The sequence below is a fragment of the Myotis lucifugus genome, unplaced genomic scaffold, assembly GCF_000147115.1.
Source record: "Myotis lucifugus unplaced genomic scaffold, Myoluc2.0 scaffold_127, whole genome shotgun sequence".
In the NCBI taxonomy this organism is placed as follows: Eukaryota; Metazoa; Chordata; class Mammalia; order Chiroptera; family Vespertilionidae; genus Myotis; species Myotis lucifugus.
This window is the reverse complement of record NW_005871175.1, coordinates 959,139-984,688: the sequence shown is the minus strand read 5'-3', so window position 1 is coordinate 984,688 and position 25,550 is coordinate 959,139. Positions and strand designations below refer to the sequence as shown.

The 25,550-nt window shown below is 39.5% G+C and overlaps 1 protein-coding gene across 5 annotated transcripts in view; it reads left to right on the top strand.

The window, feature by feature from the left end:
- Positions 1-25,550, top strand: part of KIAA1211 (KIAA1211 ortholog) — a 210,580-nt gene that overhangs the window by 40,578 nt on the left and 144,452 nt on the right. The window lies entirely within an intron of this gene.

The following is a 25,550-nucleotide window of genomic DNA, read 5'->3' as shown; positions in this document are numbered from 1 at the left end:
AGGTGCAACATTTTTACACAATGTTGTAATTATTGGTTATACTCCCAGGATAGCCCAAAAGTGATCATTTGACCCACGGTGTAGCTGGAATGGATTCCTGTGTCTCCTTAGAATGGAATCTTCCATTCATCTTGAAGGCCTGCTGTGTGTCTGGGGTTGGACTAGGCACTGGGGAAGTGACTACAATGCCCTGGGCCTTTGAGGAGCATTTGCTGACATTGTCATATGCTCTGTTATTTCTTCCTAGGTTTCAGTTACATTCTGGGTTAAGTAGACTTTGGGGGTGGGGGTTGAGTCTGGGAAACTAACTTCCATATGACATCGTTTCTATGGCAGAGAGAATTTTTGCCCTTTGGCTACAATAATTCATTAATACCACATATATTCTTTGAATACCTTTTCTACATTTAGGCACTGCTCTAAGCTTTGGAAGCAGTGATGAAAGCCACAGAAAAGGTTCTGTTGTCGAGAAGCTTAGATTTTAGGCGGGGATGATGGGCACTAAAAAGTGAACAAATAAATGAACAGATAACCGAGTTAATGAAACGTGCCATGAAGAAAATAAAAGTGTGCTGTGGAGGAGGGTGACTGGGGGTGTGGGGATGGAGTGTGGTTTCAGGGTTAGGGAAGGCGTCTCTAAAGAGGAAACTTCTCAGGTGAGATGCACCTGACACGGGGAAAGAGGAAATATGGTGCCTCTCCATACCACCAGCTCTGAGGTGGAGCGCTCAGAAGAACAGTGTCTGCTTATGAGGGTCACCAGGTATGACCTGCACTGTCCCAGAACTGGGGTCAGTAACTATAGTGGCAGTTGAGCACTAAAGGCTCCAAATTTTTTTAAAAAGTCAAAATTTTCAAGTTTTATATAGATTATACAATTCATTAATATTTTGATATACTGGTTATATAAAATATATGATTTTAATAATTCCTTGGTTTCTTTTACCTCCTAGAAAATTCACAATTATATCTGTGACTCGTGTTGTTTCTGTTGAATGGTACTGGTATAGATGAATTAGCTAGTGCTGTGGTCTCAGACTGATAGGGTTTGAGTACTTATTAGGCTTTTGTCCGTCCTTTCTTCCTTCCTTCCTTTATTTCTTTTAAATCCTCACCCGAGGATATTTTTCCATTGATTTTTAGAGAAAGTGGAAGAGAGAGGGAAAGACAAGAGAGAAACATCGATGTGAGAGAAAGACATCGATTGGTTGCCTCCTGCACATGCCCTAACTAGGGCCGGGGCTGGGGAGGAGCCTGCAACCAAGGTACTTGCCTTTGACTGGAATCGAACCCAGGACCCTTCTGTCCACAGGCTAATGCTCTATCCACTGAGCCAAACTGGCTAGAGCAGTTTCTTTATTTTTTTAAAAAACATCCTTATTGTTGGAAGTATTTTTCCCCATTAACCCCTTCTAGCCCACCTCTGCCCCCACCCCAGGCATTCACCACACTCTTGTCTGTGTCCCTTTTTTATGCATATATGCACACAAGTTATTGTAGTTTCTGTGTTTGTTTTAATGTGGACAGTTTACCTAATTCTCAGGTTTTTTTGCATCTATCAAAGGCTGATCCTACTACCTTTTAGGGTTGTTTTGAGGATTCAGTCAGGCCTGGCAGAGTGCCTGTTATATGCCAGGCACTGGAAAGGCATGCGAGCCTCTCATTACAAATGTTGGCCCCTCCCCCCACTTCCTATGTGACATACGTGTCATGCCTGGGAGTGTATTTGGAACTCAGGGAGTGACTGTGTTAAAACTGAAGAAAAGATACGGGTAAACCAACCCAGCTCACAGAGTTCCCTCCGTACACAGAGCCTGGCCTCCTGTCTCCCGCTTCCGGCTGACTTCCCTTCCCTTGAATGTTACTGTTTTCTCCGCAGGGAAGGTGAGTCCTTCCACTGGAAGCCCTGAATAGGAATTCTGGTGCCAGGTTCCATGCCAGCATGATGGAGGCCTTATCTTCTGAATGTTTTCGATACCCTTGTTCTACAAAAGTGACAATATCAGACTTTGTTTATGCTTTAAGAGATTAGGTAATTAGAGGCCCTCTGGCCCCAGGCCATTTCAGATAGTGATTGGTTGGCAGAAAATACTGATGCCTTTTATTCTGGCAGAAACACAAAGGTCTTTCCTTCTGAGGTGGTCTCTGTGTCCTTGTCGGTAATGTATGCGCCCTGGCTGGCAGTGCCTGGGCTTCAAAGTGGGACACTGGGAATTTGGTCACGATCATTTGGTTTGAGTGAGGGAGCTTTAACATATTTGGAGGACTGAATTTGGCTCCGTGTCCACGCACCAGAAGTTGATTTTATAGCATGGAGAAGTTTGCTTAAATTTTAATTGAATTAAAAGAATATTTATTGAGTCCAGTGTTGGAAAATTGTTTGCCGTTTTATTAAATATCTCAGGGATTTTAAAGTTGTATTTGAAAGAAAGCTGTTTAAAATACAATGAAAGCTGGATTGGTTTACGTTTATCTTTTCTTCCACTAACTACTTGTTTCTTTCGACTCCTGTGTCTCAAGAGTGTGTATGCCTTCTTCCCTAGTAAGTCATAAAAGTGATCGAGACTCTAATCCATTGGCTACTGCAGTCGTTTAGTTGGAAATGTAACCATAGGAAAATATAGAAGGAATTTATATAATGATATATACATATATTCATTTATATGTATTCCAATAGTTCTATGTACATTTATCTATATACATTTGTCAGAATTATCTATCAGAAATCTTAAAATTGCATTTTTTTGTAATAAAAGCAAAGAAATGTAATTTCTTTTGTATACTAATTTACACACCCACCAGAGAAGTATGAGAGTTACCATACAGAGACATCCTTACCAACCACTCACTATTGACTGATAGCTCGATTTTGGTCCATTTTATTTGTATAAAATGGTATTTCATAGCTGTTTTAACCTGCATTTTCTGATCAGCAGTTGGCTGGCATCTTTTCTTAGGATTATTGACCCGCTGAACTTCCTCTTCTGTGAACTGCCTTAGTCAGAAGAAATAAAGAAACGTATCAATTCCTTCCATTATGATTTGTACTCTCCCCCCCCCCCTTCTTCTTATTTTAATCCTCGCCTGATTATGACTCTTCCATCTGGGAAGTTTTCCATCTGAGCCATTGGAAGGATGGAGTTGCTATTTGTTATCATGGGGATGATGTGGAAGGAGAAGGTGTGGAGAGGAAGACCAGAGGTTCCGTTTTGGACATAATAAGTGAGATTTCTATTAAATATTCAAGTAGAGATGTAGAAGAAGCAGAGGAATATACAAGGCTGGAGTTCAGGGCAGAGGTCTGGGTTAGAAATATACATGGGAAATATCATGGTATTTAAAGCTATGAGACTGGATGAAGTTACCCAGAAAATGAGTAAAATCATGAAAAGAAGAGGTTCAAGGACCGATCTCGGGAGCACTTCTATCGTTGGAGGCTTGGGATGGATCTGAGGAGGACTCTGCAGAGACTGAGAAAAGTATCCAGTGAGGTAGTGGTGGTGATGAAGTTCTGGAGCCAAGAGAAGACGGTGTTTCAAGAAAGGAGGAATAATCCACTGTCTCCAATGCTGCCGAGAGGTCAGAATGATGAGGACTAAGAATTGGCCGTTGTATTCACCAATATGAAGATCACCGGTGACACAGACAAGAGCAGTTTAGTGGAATGGCAGTGGCGACAGACTGATTAGAATAGGATTAAAGGGTAATAGAAAGGGTTGAATTGGAGGCAGCAAATAGAGATAACTTTTTGAGTTTTGCTGTATTGTGGATCAGAGAAATGGGACAGAGCTATAAGGAAAATAAGGGTCAAGAGCTTTTTTGTGTGTGTTATTTATTTATATACATATATATATATTTTAAATATATTTTATTGATTTTTTACAGAGAAGGAAGGTGAGGGATAGAGAGTTAGAAACATCGACGAGAGAGAAACATCGATCAGCTGCCTCCTGCACACTCCCTACTGGGGATGTGCCCGCAACCAAGGTACATGCCCTTGACTGGAATCGAACCTGGGACCCTTCAGTCCACAGGCCGATGCTCTATCCACTGAGCCAAACCAGTCAGGGCTATTTATATATTTTAAAATATATTTTTATTGATTTCAGAGAGGAAGGGAGAGGGAGAGAGAGAGAGAAACATCAATGATGAGAGAATCATTGATTGGCTGCCTCCTGCAGGCCCCCCACGGGGGACCGAGCCCATAACCCAGGCCTGTGCCCCTGACTGGAATCGAACCAGGGACCCTTCAGTCTGCAGGCCGACGCTCTGTCCACTGAGCCAAACTGGCTAGGGCTGTGTGTGTTTTTTAAAAGATGGGAAATATAGCATGTTTATATGCTCCCATGTATGCTAATGGGTGCTTAAGTAGAGTGGGAAATAATGATGTAGGAGAAGCAGGGAGAACTGCTGGAGCCCTCCACTTGAGTGGTAAGAGTGGATAGAATCTAGTGCACAGAGTGGGAAGGGTTGGCCTTAAGGAAGTAGACATCCCTAGTAATAGGAGGGAAGAGAGAATATTGTGCATGGGCCCAGCTACAGGCAGGTAAGTAGATACAGTGTGAAGGCTTTGGAAGTTCTCTTCTGATTGCCTCTATTCCATTAGTTGAGAGTGAGGGTGTGTGGAGGCCACGTTGGAAGTTTGAGGAAAGAGGGGCAAGGTATGGAACCATTGTCCAGGACAGTGGAAGGATGGAGAATGTGGTAGTATATGTTAGGATTGTCTGACCACACCGGGGACTCTGCTGCTTGAGGTTCATGATCATGAATTGAAAATGTGACCAGTTAGTCTAGTTGAGTGTGTTTCTCTAGCCAAGTTAACAATCATTGGTACTGTTGTGGAAGAGGTAAGGATTGGGTTTAGCTAGGTTTAGTGCTTTGATAGGTGACTAGGATGAAATGAGAAGAGAGACTTCTAGAAAGTGATTATTATGAAGGACCTTGCATCTAAACCGGCCAAGAAGATATTTGGGGACAAGAAAATAGTGAGTGATGGATGAAAACATTACAGATCAATGGCTTGCAGGTACAGCGAGTGAAGGAATTGTTAGAGATACTTGGAGGGGAAAAGGAAGAGATAGAGAATTAGGTGGAGGAGTTGCTTTTGATAATTTTAGAAAAGTGGCATTTTCATTTTTAATTGGCAGTTTTTAAAGAATTATCTTTGTCTGATCTATTCTCACCCCAGTTGTTAATATCCGATGAACCAACACAAATTTCTCTAAAAGAACTCTAAAATGAAAAAAAAGAATTATATGTATATTTAGTTTTCAAAAATAGTTTTTAAAACCATAAATGTCTTGCTGTGTTTTGCTGGTCCTTTAAAATATGCTTCAGAATGGCCTTGGCAAATCCAGTGAGTTTAGACTCTCTGGTTTGGAGTTCTGGTGCTTTAAGCTAGCTTTGCACGGGGACTTGATGAATGTCTTACTGCAGCACATGAGAGTGCATTGTAAAGCTACTTTGAAATTGAAGTGAAAGTAGCTGGCACTCTGAAAAGCATGAAGGACTTAGGGTTTTCTGGTGGAGCAGTGTGTTAGATGCTGCTATGGACAGGAGGTAAAATCTGCCTCGATTTTTCAGTTTTCATAAATTAAATTTTGGGGAAAAAATGGAAGCTTTTTATTTTCACATAGGATGACATAAGCTTAACGCTAACTCCTTATATATACATATACTTATGCTACTTATGCAAAAATGTAAGTAAATAATATTTTAGTTATGGGAAATTCTACATAGTGTGGTCAACTTTAAAAAGAATATTAATACTGAGGCTTATTGTGACTTACTCTTTAAGAATAATTTTAGTTGTCACTGATTTAGAGCATGACTGCTTCACTTTTAATAACTGATATAATTATCACTTCTTCCACTTAATAATAACAAGAACTCGAGGTATCAACAGGGTAATTCTCCGGAGTCAACAACTTGTTTCCCAGGAGACCTCCACGTTTAACTTGACCCTGCCCCCAGTAGTTATTCCTTAGCGAGGTAAACAGGATGAACTCTGCTGGATTCCAGAGTGTTAATTACATTAGAAACAGCATTTGTGTAGATTTGGTGACTATTCCTTGAGGAACGGGTGGCTATTTACTTTCACTTGAAGGTAGAGGTATTGTAGGCACCTTTGGAGTCAACATGGACGACTTTGGGTAGGCTGAACTTGTATCTGTCTGCTGGTGACTGCCTTATTCAAGTCCGTACCGTTTTTTAGGGGTAGGATCTGACATTAGTATTTGATGTTCTGTTTCCTCTGGCTCCTTTATTTTTTCAAATGAAGTTGGACTTATAAATACCTATGCTTTGGGGACATGCCCTGATGATGTAGTAACCTGCCGTTGGTGAAAGGTATGACTTGGCCAAAACCACAAATTTCCTCAACGTAAAAATAGATGTGTCTCTGGCTTAAGGAAGAATATCTGTTGGCTGCCCACAAGGGGCATTTTAGCTTTTGGCATATTGACTGTTCCGAAATGGCCAGTTTCCATGATTCCTAGTGTCCTTTGACGGTTTTGCCCTAATGATTCCTGGCTCTCATTCCTCTGACTTACAGGCTCAAGAAAGGCAGCTCTGTGTGGGTTAGCAGACAGTGAGACTTCCGCAGGCCAAGCCAACAGGGTTTGATTTGTCACTCACTGGGCTAAATGGAGTGAGTAGCATGTTGGAAGTGGGACAACCTGGCCAACTGTACATCATACAATACCGTATGTGTCGCTACGGATCAACTCTGAAGTGGCAATTTCTCTCAATGAGCAGAGCCTACTGAAATAATATGCCGGAGAAATCATATATATGTCATTTTTGACACAGGTGTTAGTCCTTGGAAACTAGTTGTGTGGTGTTTTTCTAACCAAATTATTTCTAGAAAATGAATGAGTTTTTGTTAAAGGAAAAAAAATCATCATTTAATTTCAATATCAGAAAGTATTAACCTTGCTTGAATAGTCTAAATAGCTAAATTTAATAATGTATTTACTCAGTTTTAAGCAGCCCTAGACACAGAATGTCCAAGGTTCAATTATGAAGAAGCATGACATTTTGGTGATAAGTAAACAGTTATAGAATTGGAGTGATTGATAAATTTAAATTAGTAATTAATTCTGCTTCCTTCCTCCATAAGCCTATTGGTATGAAGATTTAGGGCTTTTCTATTGTTTTGGGTTGAATTGTGTCCCCACCAAAATTGATATGTTGAAGTCCTACCCCCCTGGTATCTCAGAACACGACTGTATTTGGAGATAGGGTCTTCAAAGAGGTACTTCAGTTAAAATGAAGTTATTAGGGGAGGGGGCAGGAGCCCACTCCTATATGACAGGTATCCTTTTAGGAAGAGGAAAGTTGGACACAGACACACACAGATGGAAGATACTGTGAAAACACATGGAAAAAATGGCCATCTACAAGTCAAGAGAGGGGCCTTTAGAAGAAACCAACACTGCTAACATCTTGATTTTGAACTTCAGCCTACAGAATTCTGAGACAATAATGTCTATTATTTGTTTTTTCTTTTTGGTTCTCTGATTGAGTAATATTTTCAACTCTGTCTTCTAATTTCACTGATTGGATCCTCAGCTTCCCCTAATCTGCTGTGTATTCCTTCCAATGTGTTCTTTATTTGTGTGATGTCATTCTTTATCTCAAACTTCTCTTTTTTCATAGTTACTATATCTTTTTTCATGCTGTTGAGCTTCTTTACCATCATTACTCTGAACTTTGTTTCAGATAAATTTCTTATCTCTGCTTCATTTATCTCTTCTTCTGAAGAATTCTCTAGTTCTTTCATTTGGAGGTTGTTTCTTTGCCTCCTCATTTTGGCTTTCTGTTTGGGTTTGTGACTATGTATTACATAGATCCTCTACACCTCTCAATCTCTAGTGCCGGACAGTGTTAAAGGCTGTTTCTGACAAATTGGATCAGGCAAAGACTCAAAGCCTCCAGAGACCACCTCTGGCTACAGACTGATAGAATTCCGACTTGAATTGCCCCCAGACAATCGTCCTCAGGTGTAGCGAGAATTTTTTCAACAAGTTGGGGCAGTTGATTCTGCCTGGAGGCTGTTATTTTTAATCTCTTAAGTGGCCTCAGTGCAAGGTGTTTTCCAATAGGGTGTGTCAACTGTCTTCCCCCCAGGCAAGGCAAATATCTATGTGGGAAAGATGTTCTCCTGGCATGAGGGAATGACTCAACCCAGGAAACTTGGGGTGTCTGCCTTCTGAGCTCTATCCCCCGAGGCCCCAGTCCTGGCTTCTGCTCTAATAGCTCCAGTCCACTTCACCCTCCCTCTACTGGAGCACAAGGTGGATGGCTCCACAGGGAATTTTGTGTGTTGGCCCTTTAAGAGGGTGCCTGAATGTTCAGCTGTCACTCCCTGGCAGACAGCACCCCACTTCTTTTCACAGCCAGATGTTATGTGGGTACCCTTCTCAGTTTTGGTGCTCTCTGCTGGGGGGCCCAGCTTGGGGATTAGATCCCAGAGTTCTCCAGGACTTCAGTTGCTGTCTGTGGGCACCCAGCCAGCCCTGTCATGCCTCCCCGTCTCCTACCAGTCTCTATGTGGTCTTCACTTTCAGTCCTTGGGTATCAGGGTTCTCTCCTGGGAGTTTCCCGTTGGTTATTTCGGAAGTTTTTCTGTATTTTAGTTGTAATTCCCATTTCTTCCTGGGAGCATGTCTGTGCAGCATCCACTTACTCCGTCGCCATTTTTAATCTTAATTTCTGTTATTTAAACCATCCAGACTGGTGGTACTCCATTATAGAAGCCCTAGCAAACTAGTACATGAACCAGGTATGAGCAAGAGAATAAAAAGATATTTTATAATTAAATAGGTAAATGCAAGTTTTAAAACCATCATTTGGATTACAAATGAGCTTACCAAAGTATGGTTAGCCCCTCTGTTGCCAGTTGCCAGTGAGGAGGGGTGGCTACAGTACAAAACCATGGACTTTTAGATCCGGAAGGACCTTAGACAACATCTATTGCAGCCTCCTTATATATTGAGGAGGAGACTCACCCCTGGAGTGCTTAGAGGATTCATCTCAAGGTGGGCTCATCCAGGGGCTCGTCGTTAATTATTGGCATATCCATACCTAGAAACCTGGTCTCTCTCTTCCTGATTTGAGGCCAGGCCCAACCCTTTTTCCTCCCAAGGTTGTATCTATATATAATCAAGTTCTGTTGTTTTGGCAAAACTGATTTTGAGCCCTGGCCGGTTTGGCTCAGTGGAGAGAGCGTCAGCCTGCGGAGTCCCGGGTTCGATTCCGGTCAAGGGCACATGCCTGGGTTGTGGGCTTGATCCCCAGTGTGGGGCCAGCAGGAGGCAGCTGATCAATGATTCTCTCTCAGCATTGATGTTTCTCTCTCTCTCTCCCGCTTTCTTCTTCTCTGAAATTAGTAAAAATATATTTTAAAAAAACAAAAATAAAAAAAACTGATTTTGAGAAGCAACCTGTTTTTCTTCCCTCCCTCTTGTCCTTTGTTTTTTTGTTAAAAATATTTTTCACATACAAAAAGACATAAAGAATAACATAATCACCACCCATTTTAAACTATTAAAATATTACAAATTGAATTAAAGTCCCTTCTCTGGTCATATTTCCTTCCCATCCCCCAGAGGTAAGTACTATCCTAAATTTGATATTTAACTTTCATATATATATATATATATAAACTAGAGGCCCGGTGCACGACACTTGTGAACTAGGGAGGGAGGGGGTCCCCCCTCACTCCGGCCCGCGCCCTCTCGCAGTCCTTAGCGCTGCTGCAGAGGTGGGAGAGGCTCCTGCCACCATTGCTGCACTCACCAGCCATGAGCCCTGCTTCTGCCTGAGCAGCGCTCCCCCTGTGGGAGCGCACTAACCACCAGGGGGCAGCTCCTGCATTGAGTGTCTGCCCCCCTGGTGGTCACTGTGCATCATAGCGACTGGTTGTTCCACCATTTGGTCTATTTGTATATTAGCCTTTTATTATATAGGATAATAATTTTATGTAAAAAATGAATGTATTACCAAACATTATATGGTATCATTGTACATATATTAAACATTATATAAAAAGTATCATGTAAAATGTATCTTTCTCAATTTGTTTTTATTCCATTCAGTTTTGTTTGATATTTATCCTTGTTGCTGTATATGTTGCTCCATTTCATTCATTTCCACTGTTGTTTAGCTTTTATTTTGTTAATATAGTACATTTCACTATTCTCTTGCTGATATTTAGGCTGTTTTTAATTCAAAATGATTCTGCTACAAAAATATTCTTGTATATAGTTCCTTGTATATATATGTGTGTGTGAAAGTTAATTTAGGGGCTGCATCTGTGGGTGGAATTGCTAAGCCATAGGTTGTGGACATTTTCAGTCTTTTCAGAGACTACCAGATTGTCTGCAAAGTAGTTGCACCAACTTACACTCCCACTTACTAGTATGGAGTTCCTGTTGCTGCACGTCCTTGCCAGCAATGATTTTGTGCCAATCGAACACACTTTCATTTCTCTAGTTATGAATGAGTATTAGCATCTCTTCCATGTTTAATGGCCACTTAGGGTTTTTTAAGTGTATCTTTTTCTTTATTAAAGCCCCAAACCCAGGGGTTTTCTTTATTAAAACCCCTGTTGAGGGTTTCTGGTACAGCTGGCTGGCTGAACTCCACTCCTAAGGCAGTCGACCATAGTACTAATAGGATGGGCCACTTCTAGTCTAGCAGCGAGTATTATTGGATCTTATCTGGGCCTTTTCTTCTAAGATTCTTGTTTGAAGAACTCAAAATGAAGGTACTGTAATCATTACTTTTATTTGCACAATAAAAATGTCGGTTCTATATATGACCAATCATTATGTTACATTAATCCTTAAAGAATAATGGAACTCCTGGCATAGTCCAAACAGTGAGATTCTTGCTTTTATTATCAGATTTTCTATCCTGTGTCTTTTGTAATTTCATAATTGCCTAGGATAGAAGAAAAGAGGAAACATCCTTAGCTTTTCATGAGCATGTCCAGAAGTCTTCAAACATTAAATAGCCATAATTCTGTATGTTATTCTTAATTCACTATCAAAAGAAATAAGTTATCAATGGGTTGTTCACTTACAAATAGGTAGCAAACACGTTTTTAAGATGGGTGATAAAGAATCATCACATTTTCTGTTTAGCTTTGGTATCTCTGTCTTGGGCAGGGAGTTAAGAACTTTCTCTGCAAGTCTTCATTTTGCTCCCAGACTTGGGAAACTCAGGGTTCTCAGTGAAACACGCTCCATGAACTCTATACTTTCACTAAAAGAGCAACTATGATTTGCACGCATGCTGAGTAAGAACATTGAAGCTAATTAAATAAAACTACCTGCCCCCAAGTAATGTCCTTTGCTGTGAAATAGGAGACATTTGCCTGTACTATATTATTGATCTTTCAAATAACTCCTTAAGGTAGTTAAGAGCATCCAGTTATTCTGATTTTTGACAAAAAGTAAAACTAACAAACTCAATGAGCTTGTGTTTTAAAATGTGACAGGAGCGAAGTGCAAAGTTAAATCTGTTCTCATCTTTAGTGAAATAATAGGACCAACTGACTGAAATTAAAGGACCTACCCCAGATGGTTGTGTGAGGCTTAGAAGAGGAAATACAAGTGAGTTTATAGGTTTTGAGCTGGCCTCCCACGCAATCAGCTCTGTGCTGGGTTACTGTTATTAATTCTTATTTCATTACTATTATTTGATGCCTTTCAAAATAGCAAACCTGTGTTGTCTTTTCAGTAAAGAGATGACATCATTTCCTACCTTTAGTACCTTTGTTTTCTGTCAAAATCCCTTGAGTCTGCAGATTAGCTAGAATATAATTCAAAACGTGGAATATCTATGATGTTTGTTGGATATTTATCACATCTACTCCCACTCCCTTCTTTCCATTCTTGCTGCTCTGCAAATCCATCCCTGGAAAATCTAATTGCTTCTCTCTGAGCTTTGGGCTAGTGTCTCTAAGTAATCCTTTTTGTGACTTCTGACTTACTTTAGGATTCTTTTTCCAACTGTAAGCACTTGTTCTCATTAAAACCTGCTTTCTGGGACATCATTGGGTGTTTATTGATATTACTGTGTTATAGTTTGGTCTCCTGATGAAGGACTTTTAGACGCAGATGAAATGGCGCATAGAGCCATTTCTGATTTCCTAGTCAGAGACCCTGTCTCTGTAAGTCTGGGCTTCTTGTCTTTGTAAAGCTCTTTATAATCTCATTTGTTCCCAGGCCACACAGCTTCAAGCCAAATCCTCTCGGTCCTTTAGACTTCTGCAGAAGTTGGAAAAGGCCCTGGGGATCCTCCAAAGTACACACCATCGACAGATGAAAGAGCAGAGTAAGAGGAAACATGAAGCTCATGTCCCAAGAGTAGATCCTACTCCAAAGAATTAAACAACCAAACACTGGAGACTGCTCATGTTTAAAGGCACTCATCCTCAGGGAAGGAGATTTGTGCTTTTCTTGACCTTCCTGACACTGTCAATCTAAACAATATATTTGGAAAGTTCCAAGGCTGGCAAGATTGATTTATTCCAATCTGCAAACCTTTTTAGTGTCAGCTGTGTGGAAATTTTCTCATCAGCCATAAGAAAGCTGTTTTATAGTCAGAGCAGGTCACATAGTTCCCTAAAGCAAATAGCAGGCCAGCTTATCTGAATGGGATGAGGGAAATCATTATTCTTTTTTCCTTGGTTTCTCTGTAATAGCTTGGACGTTAATAATCAGATCTCATTTAGGTTGTGCATGAACATGAGAATATTTAATAAGCACTATTAGACTGTGATGTTGTCCTGGTGGAAAAGCACAAATATAAAAGCACAAGGCATATTTAAGGCCAGTTTTCACACTAAGGCAGTGCAACTTAAGATAACAAATAGTGCCTTCGATAGCACCAGAGGTAATTGGTGAAACTTGCCGACCATGCACATGAACTTCTAATGGAGGCAGTATATGCAATATTTAAAGGGCATTAGTGCCTAAGTGAAACTCCTAGGATCATGTCCTGGACCGGCCACTTACCTGTGACCTTGAACAGGTTATTTACCCTTTTAGTGCCTCCATTTTTCCCTCTGTGTAATGGGGGCAATGGTAGTACCTACCTTAAAGGTTGTTGTTGAGTTTACAATGCACTTAAAACAGTGGTCGGCAAACCGCGGCTTGCGAGCCACATGCGGCTCTTTGGCCCCTTGAGTGTGGCTCTTCCACAAAATACAACGTGCGGGCACACAGTACAGTGCGATTGAAACTTCGTGGCCCATGTGCAGAAGTCGGTTTTCGGCCTGGGCAAGTCTATTTTGAAGAAGTGGTGTTAGAAGAAGTGGGGGATGTCGGTCGGGCGATGGGAGACACGGGCAGGCGGGCCGCGGGATACGCCGTGCGGGGGAGGCGCTAGCGATTCATGCATGAGTTGAGTGAGCCAGTCAGTCAGCAGTCTCATGTGCAGTGGTTAGTGCTCGTCGCGTCCGCAAATCGCGCGTGTGACAAAAGGTAGACGAAACAAGTATACAAGACGAGTGTGGATGGGAGAGTTGGAAGGGGTCAACCTCAGCGAACGTACCTCAATCACATTGAGGACGTTTTTAGCAAAGGCCAGCTTAGGAGTACCCTGATTAAGTTAATAACAATGTACCTACCCATATAGTTTAAGTTTAAAAAAATTGACTCTCAAAAGAAATTTCAATCGTTGTACTGTTGATATTTGGCTCTGTTGACTAATGAGTTTGCCGACCACTGACTTAGAACATTTCAGCCACTCTTACTCCTTATATGCTCTCCTCTTGTTTCTAACTTGACACTTTCTTCATCTCTTCTTTCCTTCTTTTCAGTTTTCCAACTTGTCAATTCTTTAATGTTTGGACCTCCTAGGGGCCCTCCAGCCCTGGCAGTCCCTTTGGTCTATTCAGGGCTACCTCTTGTAGTGAAATGAGCTGCCCTTTCTGTTTACAAAGTGTCCAAGTTCGAGCTCCCTCTTCAGATCATGGAACCCAGATGTTCATTCTAGCTTAGGGAAGGTGAACATAATTGGTGTCCTGGCTGATATGGGCATTTATTGCTGGGAGGCAAGAAGTGTTGATTCAGATGGAGATGATATGATAGGTTGTGGGGCTGACGCATTTGTATATGAATTCTTTTCTCCTCAGGGTGGTACCCACACTTTTGTCTAAACTAGGATTCAAACATTAGGCCATTGCTAGCTGCTTGCCAAATTTTCAGTCTTATTTGACAAAAGGGACAATAAACATAAACCCTGTGTATTAGATCCCAGGCTGTGTAGGTCTAAGCATGCTGAGAGTCCTGTTGCCCTGGTGAACTACTTAGAAGTTTTCAGAGAGAATAAAGTCTTTTCCTTTTGTTTTAGATGGAGTGAATGAAAAACAATAACTAATTAATCCAGAGCAATAACTTTTGGTCAAAATGGGGTAGTTAGCTTAGTTGCCTGCTTGCTATATTTATAGTTGAGAAACTTAGCAGATATCACCTTAACTAAGAGGTCAGAATTAACACCACCAACAATACAATATATTAATACCTCAATCCAGTACACTGTGGAGGACACAGATCACAGTTATGTAAAAATGAATAACCTCAATACAATCATGAGAAAACATCAGACAAATTCAAATTGAGAGAATATACCAAATACTAATAATTGACCAGTATTCATCCAAAGTGTGAAGGTCATGAAAGATAAGACTGAGGACCTGTCACAGATTGGAGGATATTAAGGAGCCATAACAACTAAATGCAGTATGGGATCCTAGATTGGATCCTGGAGCAGAAGAGGTCATTAATAACTGGTGAAATTTGAATAAGGTCTGTAGTTCAGCTAATATATGCCAATAGTATATGCCAATGTTGATTTCCTGGTTTTAATCATTCTACTGCGGTTATATAGGTTGTTAACATTAGGGAAAGCTGAGTGAAGGATGTATATATATCCACACACACACACACACACACACACACACACACACACATAAACTTGGTAAAAAAAATTTGCAACTTTTATGTAAATTTAAAATTATTTTAACATTAAATATAAAAAAGAAGAAACTAAAATAGGCAAAATAGGTAAAAAAGAAGAAACCATAGGTAACATTTTTAAATGTAATAAAAAGGTTTGGAAGATAATATCGAGGAAAACTCCCAGGAAGTAGAGAAATAAGACAGAGATATAGAAAATATAAGAAAATTAGAGTATCAGTATTGGAGCACCAACATACCAATCACTGGAAATCCAAAAAGAAGGAGAAATGGAAGGGGGAAAGTCATCAAAGAAATCAGTCAAGAAAATCACGGAACTGTAGGACATGAATTTCCATATTGACAGGACCCATTAAGCACTCAGCACAGTATACACAAGTGGACCCACACTGAAGCTTACTAGTGTGACATTGCAAAGTATGTGGGATAAAAAGGAGCTTTCAGAGAAAAGGGAGAGAATAAACAGGTTACATATCCAACGTGAAGAATAAAAATGGCAACAAAATTTTTTTAAAAGCACTGTTGAAAAACATAGACACAGTAAAAGAACAGAAAGAATACAGGAAGAAAAATGAAAGAATGCTTTCAAACTTCTGAGGAAAGTATTTTCAACCTTGGATTCTATCTTTAGGCAAGCAGGATATGAGGGTGGAATGAATACATTTCCAGACATTCAAGGTCTCAAAACTTTTACTCCTCAGGAAGTTACTTGAAGATAATGCTTCATCAAAGAATGGAAAAAAGAAAGAGAAAATATGGAAAGTGGGGAAATAGTGGATTTAACACAGATGTGAGATAAAGGGAATTTCCAGGATGATAATGAAGGAAAACCTCAAGATGATAGCTTTGCAGTAGCCTGGAGCACGAAATAGTCCGAATTTGAGGTTTGAAATCTTCAGGGGCCTTCTCTCCAAGAAGATGAAATTGACAGAATTATTAATTTAACTCATTAAGAGAAGGTTTAAATAATTTGTGGAAATTTTTCAAAATAATTGGTGTTAAATACATAAAAAACTAAAAGAAAAAATAAGGTAACTAGTCACAGGGTGGGGTTAGGATGAGAATAGGATTGTTCAAGAAAGAAAAATAATCAATATACCACATGGCTAAGCTGTAAATAGCATTTAAGTAGTAATAATGTAGACATTGAATATAGAACCATACAAAATGATGCTATAACTACAATGGGAGGGTGGGAGTGTGGGCATGTGGATGTGGATTCGGGAGGTGAGTGACTTCCAAAATGGTAAAAATAAACCTTTACAACTAGAAAAGAAAACATAACATTCCATTGGAAGATACGGAGGCCAGCACCAAGATAAACAACTAAAAAGATTGTAATGTGGTTGCCTCTGGGAAATGGGAAAGATGGGTTGGGAAAGGCATTGCTGTTTCAGATAATGAACCAGGTTATTTGATTCTTTAAACTACTTGAATGTATAACTTTGGAATTAAAGGAAACAAATATAAAATACGAAAGTATGTAAATAAAAAAGTGAAAATTAATTCCCCAAATGTAAGTCAGTTGAAAAGTTTTAAATATTTAATTTACCCCAAGAAGTGAATTTTTAAAAATTTATCTTTATTGTTGAAAGTATTACAGATGCCCCCCTTTTTTCTTCACCCTGCACCTGCACACCCCCAGGCCTTCACCTCTATGTCCATGGGCTATGCACATATGCATATAAATTCCCTGGTTAATCTCTCCCCACCCCTCACCCCCACCTCCCCTCTGAGATTCATCGGTCTGTTCTGTGCTTCTATGTCTCTGTATCTATTTTATTCATCAGTTTATTTTGTTCATTAGATTCCACATATGAGTGAGATCATGTGATACTTGTCTTTCTCTGACTGGGAGAAGTGCATTTTTTTGGACTCTGGTAAGAGACAGAGTGATGAAAAACAACTGAAGGATTTGTGGTTAGAAGGAGCACCAACTTTGTATACGTGACAGTTTGCCAATTGTCCTAATTATCTAAAACTTCTCAAAAAAAGACATTCAGCCGAAACCGGTTTGGCTCAGTGGATAGAGCGTCGACCTGCGGACTGAAGGATCCCGGGTTCGATTCCGGTCAAGGGCATGTACCTGGGTTGCGGGCACATCCCCAGTAGGAGATGTGCAGGAGGCGGCTGATCGATGTTTCTCTCTCATCGATGTTTCTAGCTCTCTGTCTCTCTCCCTTCCTCTCTGTGAAAAATCAATAAAATATATTTAAAAAAAAAAAAAGACATTCATAGGCTAAAATAGAAATTGTACCTAGAGATTATTGCTTAAAATGTGTTTAAGCCCAGCTGGCATGGCTCAGTGGTTGAGCATCAACCTATGAACCAGGAAGTCACAGTTCCCAGTCAGGGCACGTGCCCAGGTTGCGGGCTCGATCTCCAGTGTGGAGCGGGATAGGAGGCAGCCAATCAATGATTCTCTCCCTCTTCCTTCCTCTCTGAAATCAATAAGAATATACACTTTTAAAAATCTGTATTTAACACAGTCCTTTACTCTTTTTCGATGACCATTTCTTCTGGCTAGGTGAGGGCCAACCATGGCAGTTCCTTGTATTGGGTTATTGGTGTGTGTTCTTAGGTTAGTGTCAATTTCAGCAATTAAGTGCCATTAATTTTGGTTTGAAAGTATGGTCACTGCAAGTAAAGGTGTTGCATACTAGACAAAAATAAACAAACACACAAATAAATAAGATTAAATCCCATGTAGTAGGCCTGCCTGTCTGTCTGTTAGAGTCTGGTGGTCATATGAAGCCACTTGTGTCAATGCCATCTTTATGAGGACTTTGCCCTTAATAGTTTGATTCAATTAAGCCTCCGTATTAATAAAAATTCTTGTTTCTAGTGTCTGTTGTTTTGAATGTTTGTCTTTATCGTCTTTATTTGGCAAAATGTACTGTTTGATTATTCTAGTCTACTGTCTTATTCTGGTGTGTGTTGATGAATAAAAGTGAATAAAAATTATCTTTGGTTGTTGATCTTTTCAAAGTGTTGATCTTTTCAAAGTGTTGATCTTTTCAAATTAACACCCACAGTTGCACCAGTTTAACTGACAAATGAAAAATAAATGTAATGTGAGATGGCAGGCAGTGAGTCTTCTAGTTTGCAAAAGTTATTTGAAGACTTAATTGAAAAAAATGAAGATCTTTCCCATGGGACTTTTTTAATGATCATAGAAGGGTTTCGTTGGAGATAAAACTTCTGCTTACCTGTCATTGGAGGCCATGGGAAGATATTTTTCCCCATTTTGCATTTTAAAAAAATAATTCTTTTTAATGCATTTTTAGAGGGAAAATGTTGTGAAGATGACTGAAGAAAATTAGCTAGTTTTTATAGCCTGTGACTCTTTAAAAGGCTTGTGAATCCCTTCTTCCTCATATCAATTCCCTCCTAGGGCCCTGACAGCACCCTATCATAGCATTTATCTCATGGTATAAGACAAGCCTGTTATTTCTTTGCTTCTCACACCAGATTATAAGCCTAGGGGTAGGGGTTGGTTTCTATTTGTGGTATCTTCATTGAGTAGCACTGTGCCTGGGAATGAAATTAAATGAACACATGATTTAAAATAATTCTTTAGAAACTGATCACCAGAGGCATTTTCCATTCCTTAGATCTCCAAAGCATTTCCCATAGAAATGAAAGCGTCTGTGGTCCTCCAAAAGAAATTTCAGAAAAGACACTCTTCCTTTTTAAAAAATGTATTTCCCATGGAGGATCATTGAGTCTAAACATGTTTGTTAAGTATAAGGTCCATTTGATCAATATGTTCAATTATACATAATTAAAAACCTAACAGTGGTTTAAGCAAGTGAGGACTTTTTCTCACATAATAAAAAGCCTGGGGTAGGCAGCCTTTGGCTGATCTGGTGGCTCCATGATGTCATCATGAACTTAGGCTCCTTCGGTTCTTTCATTTCTCCTCTAGGCCTTGTTCTCATGTAGATGCCTGTTGCACCTTCAGGTGTTACTTCTTCAGGCAAGAAGAAGGGGAAGAAGGACAAAGGGCAAAAGGAGCATGCCAGGAGAATCTGGCTCTTTTAAAAATGTTTCTAGACCAGCTGTGGGCAAACTACGGCCCGCGGGCCGGATCCGGCCCGTTTGAAATGAATAAAACTAAAAAAAAAAAAAGACCGTACCCTTTTATGTAATGATGTTTACTTTGAATTTATATTAGTTCACACAAACACTCCATCCATGCTTTTGTTCCGGCCCTCCGGTCGTTTAAGAACCCATTGTGGCCCTCGAGTCAAAAAGTTTGCCCACCCCTGTTCTAGACAATACTCCAGTGAGTTCTGCTTACCTTTCATTGGCCAGAAGTGGGTCATGACTGTGCATAGCTGCAAGGGAGCCTGGGAAAATAAGTATATAGCTATTTAGTATCTGTAAGAAGACAAGGAACAAGTAGATTGTGAGTCACTTTTGGATAATCAAACTATAAAATGAATTTCAGGAATTGTGCTGCTATGAACATAGGGATGCATATATCCTTTCTGATTGGTGTTTCTGGTTTCTTGGGATATATTCCTAGCAGTGGGATCAATGGGTCAAATGGGAGTTCCATTTTTAACTTTTTGAGGAAACTCCATACTGTCTTCCATAGTGGCTGCACCAGTCTGCATTCCCACCAGCAGTGCACGAGTGTTCCTTTTTCTCGGCATCCTCTCTAGCACTTGTCGTTTTTTGATTTGTTGATGATAGCCATTCTGACAGGTGTGAGATGGTACCTCATTGTTGTTTTGATTTGCATTTCTCGGATGATTAGTGACTTGGAGCATGATTTCATATGTCTCTTGGCTTTCTGAATGTCCTCTTTGCTGTTCTCATCTTACTGGAAAAATAGGATCATGGCAAAGCTGTTATAGAAATACTAGAGGCCCGATACACAAAATTCGTGCAAGGGGCTCAGCCCTCACAGCCCTGGCTGCCTCAGTTGGCCCTCGCAGCCCCGGCTTTGTCTGGAAGGTCATCCAGACGGTCATTCTGCTGTTTGGTCTAGTTAGCATATTAGCTCTTTATTATATAGGATAAGATGGGTGTTGCCAGTAAAGTAAAACAAAATCGGTTTAAAAATCATAGTGCTCCTCGACTCATAGAGTTTTAGTGTTGGAAGATGCTTCAGAGATATGTGGTCCTACCTCACCTTGTTCATACTGAGGAAATGGAGATGCAAAGAGATTCAAGTAATGAAGCATAAGCCGGGAACCCAACCTGGTCAGCAGCTTCCTAGCCCCTCGCTTTTTCCTCCACTGTCTCCAGTTAGTAAGTTTAAGAGAGATGAGGAAGTGAAAACCCAGGAGAATGCTGTTTCAGGGCCTTCTATTCTTCTTAGAAACAGACTTTCACACCTTATGAATGATTGGATACCGATGTAGTGAGAACTACCAAAGTTCACTGCTTTCATCCCCTTGCTCTGTTTCTTCGGTCGGCATTCTCTGGGTTCCACAGTCATTAGAATTCCGAGGTTACTGCTGAGGATACAGTGACCCATTTTCAGAATCAAAAGATCAGCCAGTCTGTCCCCTTGCCAGTCAGTGTTAGGTGTTGGCCACTCCTTGTTTTCTCTGCCTGCACTCTTGAATAATTGCTCTAATCAGCAAGCTTAGTCATCTTCTCGTGTAGTTCGGAAGGTGATAATAAGCTGTACCAGCCCAGTCCTGTAAGAGATGATGATACATTTTCTTTATGATGTGCATACGTGCACAGTATCCAGTTCCCTGAAGGACACGACTCCTGCTCTTTGACTCAGGAAGCATAGCACTGATGTTCTGGCTTCATAACAGCATAGGAGAAAAGGCACTTTTGTAAGAAAAATTAATAAACCGAAAACATTGAACCTAGACATGGCAGGTGGACCCTTGACACAATCAGTGTAGGCATTGTTGTCTTCGTTTCTATGGAGTAGACATTCTTGTTTTCATTTTTCAAGGCCAGAGTAAATAATGGAGCTGTAATTCAATCCCAGATCCTTTTCATTCCACTTAGTACTGTACCAAGAAGTTCATATAGGACATTAGATGGGGATCTTTGCTTAATAGATTTCTTAAAAGGATTGGATATTCACTGGCTTGGTGCAACAATTTCAGTTCTCATAAAATCTGTCAAACCACTGCCCTATCTTATTTTAGCTTCCTTATTGTAAGTAAACTTACGCAATTTAAAAATAAGTGCCATAATATAGCTTCTTTTTGGCTTTTTCCAAGTGACTGGGTTTTTTATTTTTAAAATTGCTTTTCCACAAAAATGGCAATACTTTATGAATATTGAAACTGCTAAAATCAAAGCCCCTCTTCCATATTATTTATTTATCTTCAGCTGACATATTTTCACCATCAACGACGGTGGAATATATGTAATGCCATTATAATAAGATGCATCAACTGGAGGCTGGTCACCAGTGAACCAGAAAGAAACACAGGGATCATTTGGTCCACTCTCCTTATTTGCTACAATATAAATGATCTCTTTCCCTGTTCCACATGCTCCTGAGTGGCTGAGTGAGTTTGTTTCTCCATCCCTCCCTCCATCCATCCATGACACTTACTGGGTATCTACTGCATGCTAAGGCCTGGGCTGGATCCTGAGGATATAGTGATGAATACAATACATCCTTTGATTTCAAGGTATCACAAATCTAGGAAGAAACAGACTCACATTTGACTGCAATGGAGTATAATAAGTGTAGCAATGTTGCCATAAACTATGTAAGCTTTGCAAACACATTGGTTAATTCTGCCTCAACATTTTCATCCTCTGTTGTAGTGAATGCATAGGCAATTGAGGGTTTCCTTTTGTTTTTGTTCATGGATAGTTCAAGTATTTAAAGTAGAAAAAGATCAGAGGCAACAGGTTGTTACTGAATATCAACAGGGAAGGAATATAAGAATACAATAATTTCTCTATCAGGTTTTTTTATGTGGTGACACTTGTATGTACATAATTAGAGAATGAGCTCAGTCTTTATTTACTCTACAGTGGTACTCAGATCAATAATATACTCTTTATATGGACCATGCATTAAGAGATGAAAATAGATTTTAAAAACAGATAGAGCAATCCAGCCAGTATTTATTAAGTTCCTGCCATACAGCCCGAATTGTAGTAAGATCCATCATTGTTACCATCATAGTAGCTAACATTTATTGAGTACTTTCTCAGGTGTACTAAGCTCTTTACATGCATCATCTCCTTTATTCCCACAAAACCCATTGTACAGATAAGGAAACTGAGGCCCAGAGAGATTCTGCCATTTGTCCATGATCACCTAGCTCCTGAGTGGCAGTGTTAGAACTGTCTGTCTCAGAGCCCATTCTCTTGACGACTACTCTGGATAAAAGAAGCAAAAGATAGGAACCTTCCTTGTGACTCCAAACCTGCTTTTCCGATGTCTGCTGGACATCTGCACACAGTTGTCCCATAGGCATCTCACACATAGTGTGTCTAAAGGTAAACTTAGAGCTGCTCATCAGTGTCTGCTCATTCGGTTTCAGAATTCGTTAAGGCATCGCTGTCTATGCCTTTTCCAAAGCACAATCATCCAGATGTTGCTTTTCCTTTCTTCCGCCGACCAGTAGCTGACCCCTCTCTCATCCTTGGTTTACTGCTCCCAGTATACGTGAGATGTTCTGATTTTAGGATTCTGTGGTGAAATTAATTTAATTAGGTCTTATGAAGATGAAGCTAGTCAAAATGATCAGACTGCTTGGGTGTGAAGGAAAAGTTCATACTAAATCAACTTTCACTGGTTATATATTTAATTCGGACATATAAGTCAGAATTCTGCCTTGGTTTCAAAGTAGTTGAGGTTTGGAGCTTACTGTGAGCTACTTCTTTTTGCTCCTGTGGCACTTTGTATATTTCTGTCTCACCGGTCATGTTTTCATAATTATTTGCTTATATTTATTCTGTTGAACAGGACACTCAAGACCAGCGGTTCTCAACCTGTGGGTCGCGACCATCGGAAAAGACGTATAGCATATCAGATATTTACATTACGATTCATAACAGTAGCAAAATTACAGTTATGAAGTAGCAACGAAAATAATTTTATGGTTGGGGGTCACCACAACATGAGGAACTGTATTAAAGGGTCGCGGCATTAGGAAGATAGAATCTAGACCTATATGTCTTTAAGCCCAGTCACCACCAGCAAGCACAGTGCCAGACACTGAGCAAACACTTACTAATGTTTGGTTAGAGGAATGACGCACAATAATTTTAACATGGGGGGGCGGTGCGGGGTGGAGGAGGTCAATGGGGGAAAAAAGGACATGTGTAATACTTTCAACAATAAAGATAACATTTTTAAAGTTAACCTCAACTAGGATAGGAATGCATAATTTAATTTTTTAAGATGTTACCAAATTGTTCTCTATTAATTAGCAGTCGACCAAATAATTTTAGAAAATCTTAGCTTTCTTTACATCAATTCACACAATAAAAATTGCTACATGTCATAATTTACAATTTCTCTACTTAAAAATCTTGAGTGATTAGTCATTGCCTACTAATCAAGTGTCCTTTCAGCTCTGCATATAAAGCTCCAGTGCATGGTTCTTACCTGAAGGATCTTAAAATCTGATGTGAAAATAAGACACATGGTATGCCATAGTAACTGGGAGAATGTTTTTACATATTCATGTATGAACCGCAATTCGTGCATTACTACCAGTAGTTAGTTTGGCTCTTGTTTCATAGTTTTTTTGTGAAAGACAATTATCTATTCGACTTGAATTATTCTTACTTTTAAAAGACTTGTTGCCTTACACAGGTGATGTCAGAGATTAGTCTATTCTTGCATTTCACAGCTAGAGCACAGTACCAGTCCACACAACTAGTTCTGATGCTTGTCATCTTCAAGGTCAGGTTTTTAAATACAACTAGTAAGTGATTAACTTCAGAACAGAAGAGTATCACAGATAGTGATGTACCTAGTGCATTAACCTGGGGTGGGTCAATTTTAACACCCCCTCCTCTATACAACATAATTATTTTTGCTAATAATAATTTATTATCAATAGCAGTCATTACTGTCTATGTAATGATTATTATTATTATACCAGTAAATAATCATTGTTTGGTTAAAGAGTTATTATATTCTTTAGTTAAACAAAGTTATAAGCAATAATAAATTTCTATTTTAAATGTATTATTCATATTCAGTAAAATATTTCCTGAATAAAATAAAATTTGCACTTAATAAACGAAAATATCACATTTTGCAATTCATACTGTTTTAAATTCAGATTATAAACTTAAAATGGCCACATAAGTAACAGAAATGTAGTAACTATAATTCTATTTCTCATCTTATAATCATTAGACTATCATTTTTTATTTAGATCTGTTTAAGTTGAGAATATGTAGTATGATGGGTTACATGAAGCCAGATATAACAATTCTGAACAATTACAAACTTATTCTGAAAATGAATCTGTGAGCCTGAACCCACAGCCACAGATGTGTACTAGTAAATGGGCATTCTCTGACTAACTTCTATACAGAATACACGTTTATTAGAGATACAGAATTTAAAATGTGCTCATTTGAAGCTTACATATATTATTAAAACTCGACAGTGACTACAGTAATTGTTTAGAATTTAGAGTAATAAAAGATATTTTGGAAAAGGAATATTTTATCACACTGTTTTGAATTGGCAATGCATGGTGATAATAAAAAGCAGACTGAGTTTTAGACAGTGTGACCATGCTAAAATTGTCTATTAACATGGCATCCCCTATTGTCTGTACCTGGTGCAGACCCCTTCCACTGCCCTGCGCTGGAGACCCTACTGATCAGTCCTGAGTTGTTTTGATTTCTCTTTCATGTTTCCCCTTTTGTAACCTACACTGATAGCATGCATTATCTGCTTAGGTGGAGTCTGACCTCTGTCGTGGATCCAGCAGTCTCCCACCACCTTCTCCTCTGTCTGACCTTCATTCTCCATCCTCAGTAACATTAGGAATTTCACTGAATCTTTGCTGTCAGAGAAGAGCTAGGAGGTCGTTCTTCTTAACTAAGCTTTGGCTTTATTATATTTCAAAATCTCAGTAGTAGAAACGGTTATTGGTGAGTCAACTTGATTTGCATTTTCCAGCCCTGCTTATACTGGTGTGACCTTAAACCCACAGATGAATATCAGTGATGCATTGCCTGAGGACAAAATGTGTTTCCAAATAAATTGGTTCACTAAAGGGCAGCTGGGGTGGCTTCTTGTTATTCTGCATCTTGGTATCTTTTTTTGTCAATTAAGATGAAAGAACATAATGTTTCCTCACACTGTTATGAGCATAGATGTGTCACAGCCAAATGCCTCATCCATTATATTTTAGAAATTCTGGATTACATGAAAGTGATTTATAGCTATCAAAGTAACGCAGTGCATTATATGAGATTTTAATGGCAGGAGAGTAGAAATGATAGATTTCCTTTCAGCATGATCAACTGATGAACGTTAATAATAATAGCTAACATTTGTTGAGTGCTTACTATCTGTGAGACACTCTTCTAAGTACTTCATGTGAGTTTGCAGAGGTAGGGACTCTTATTATTCCA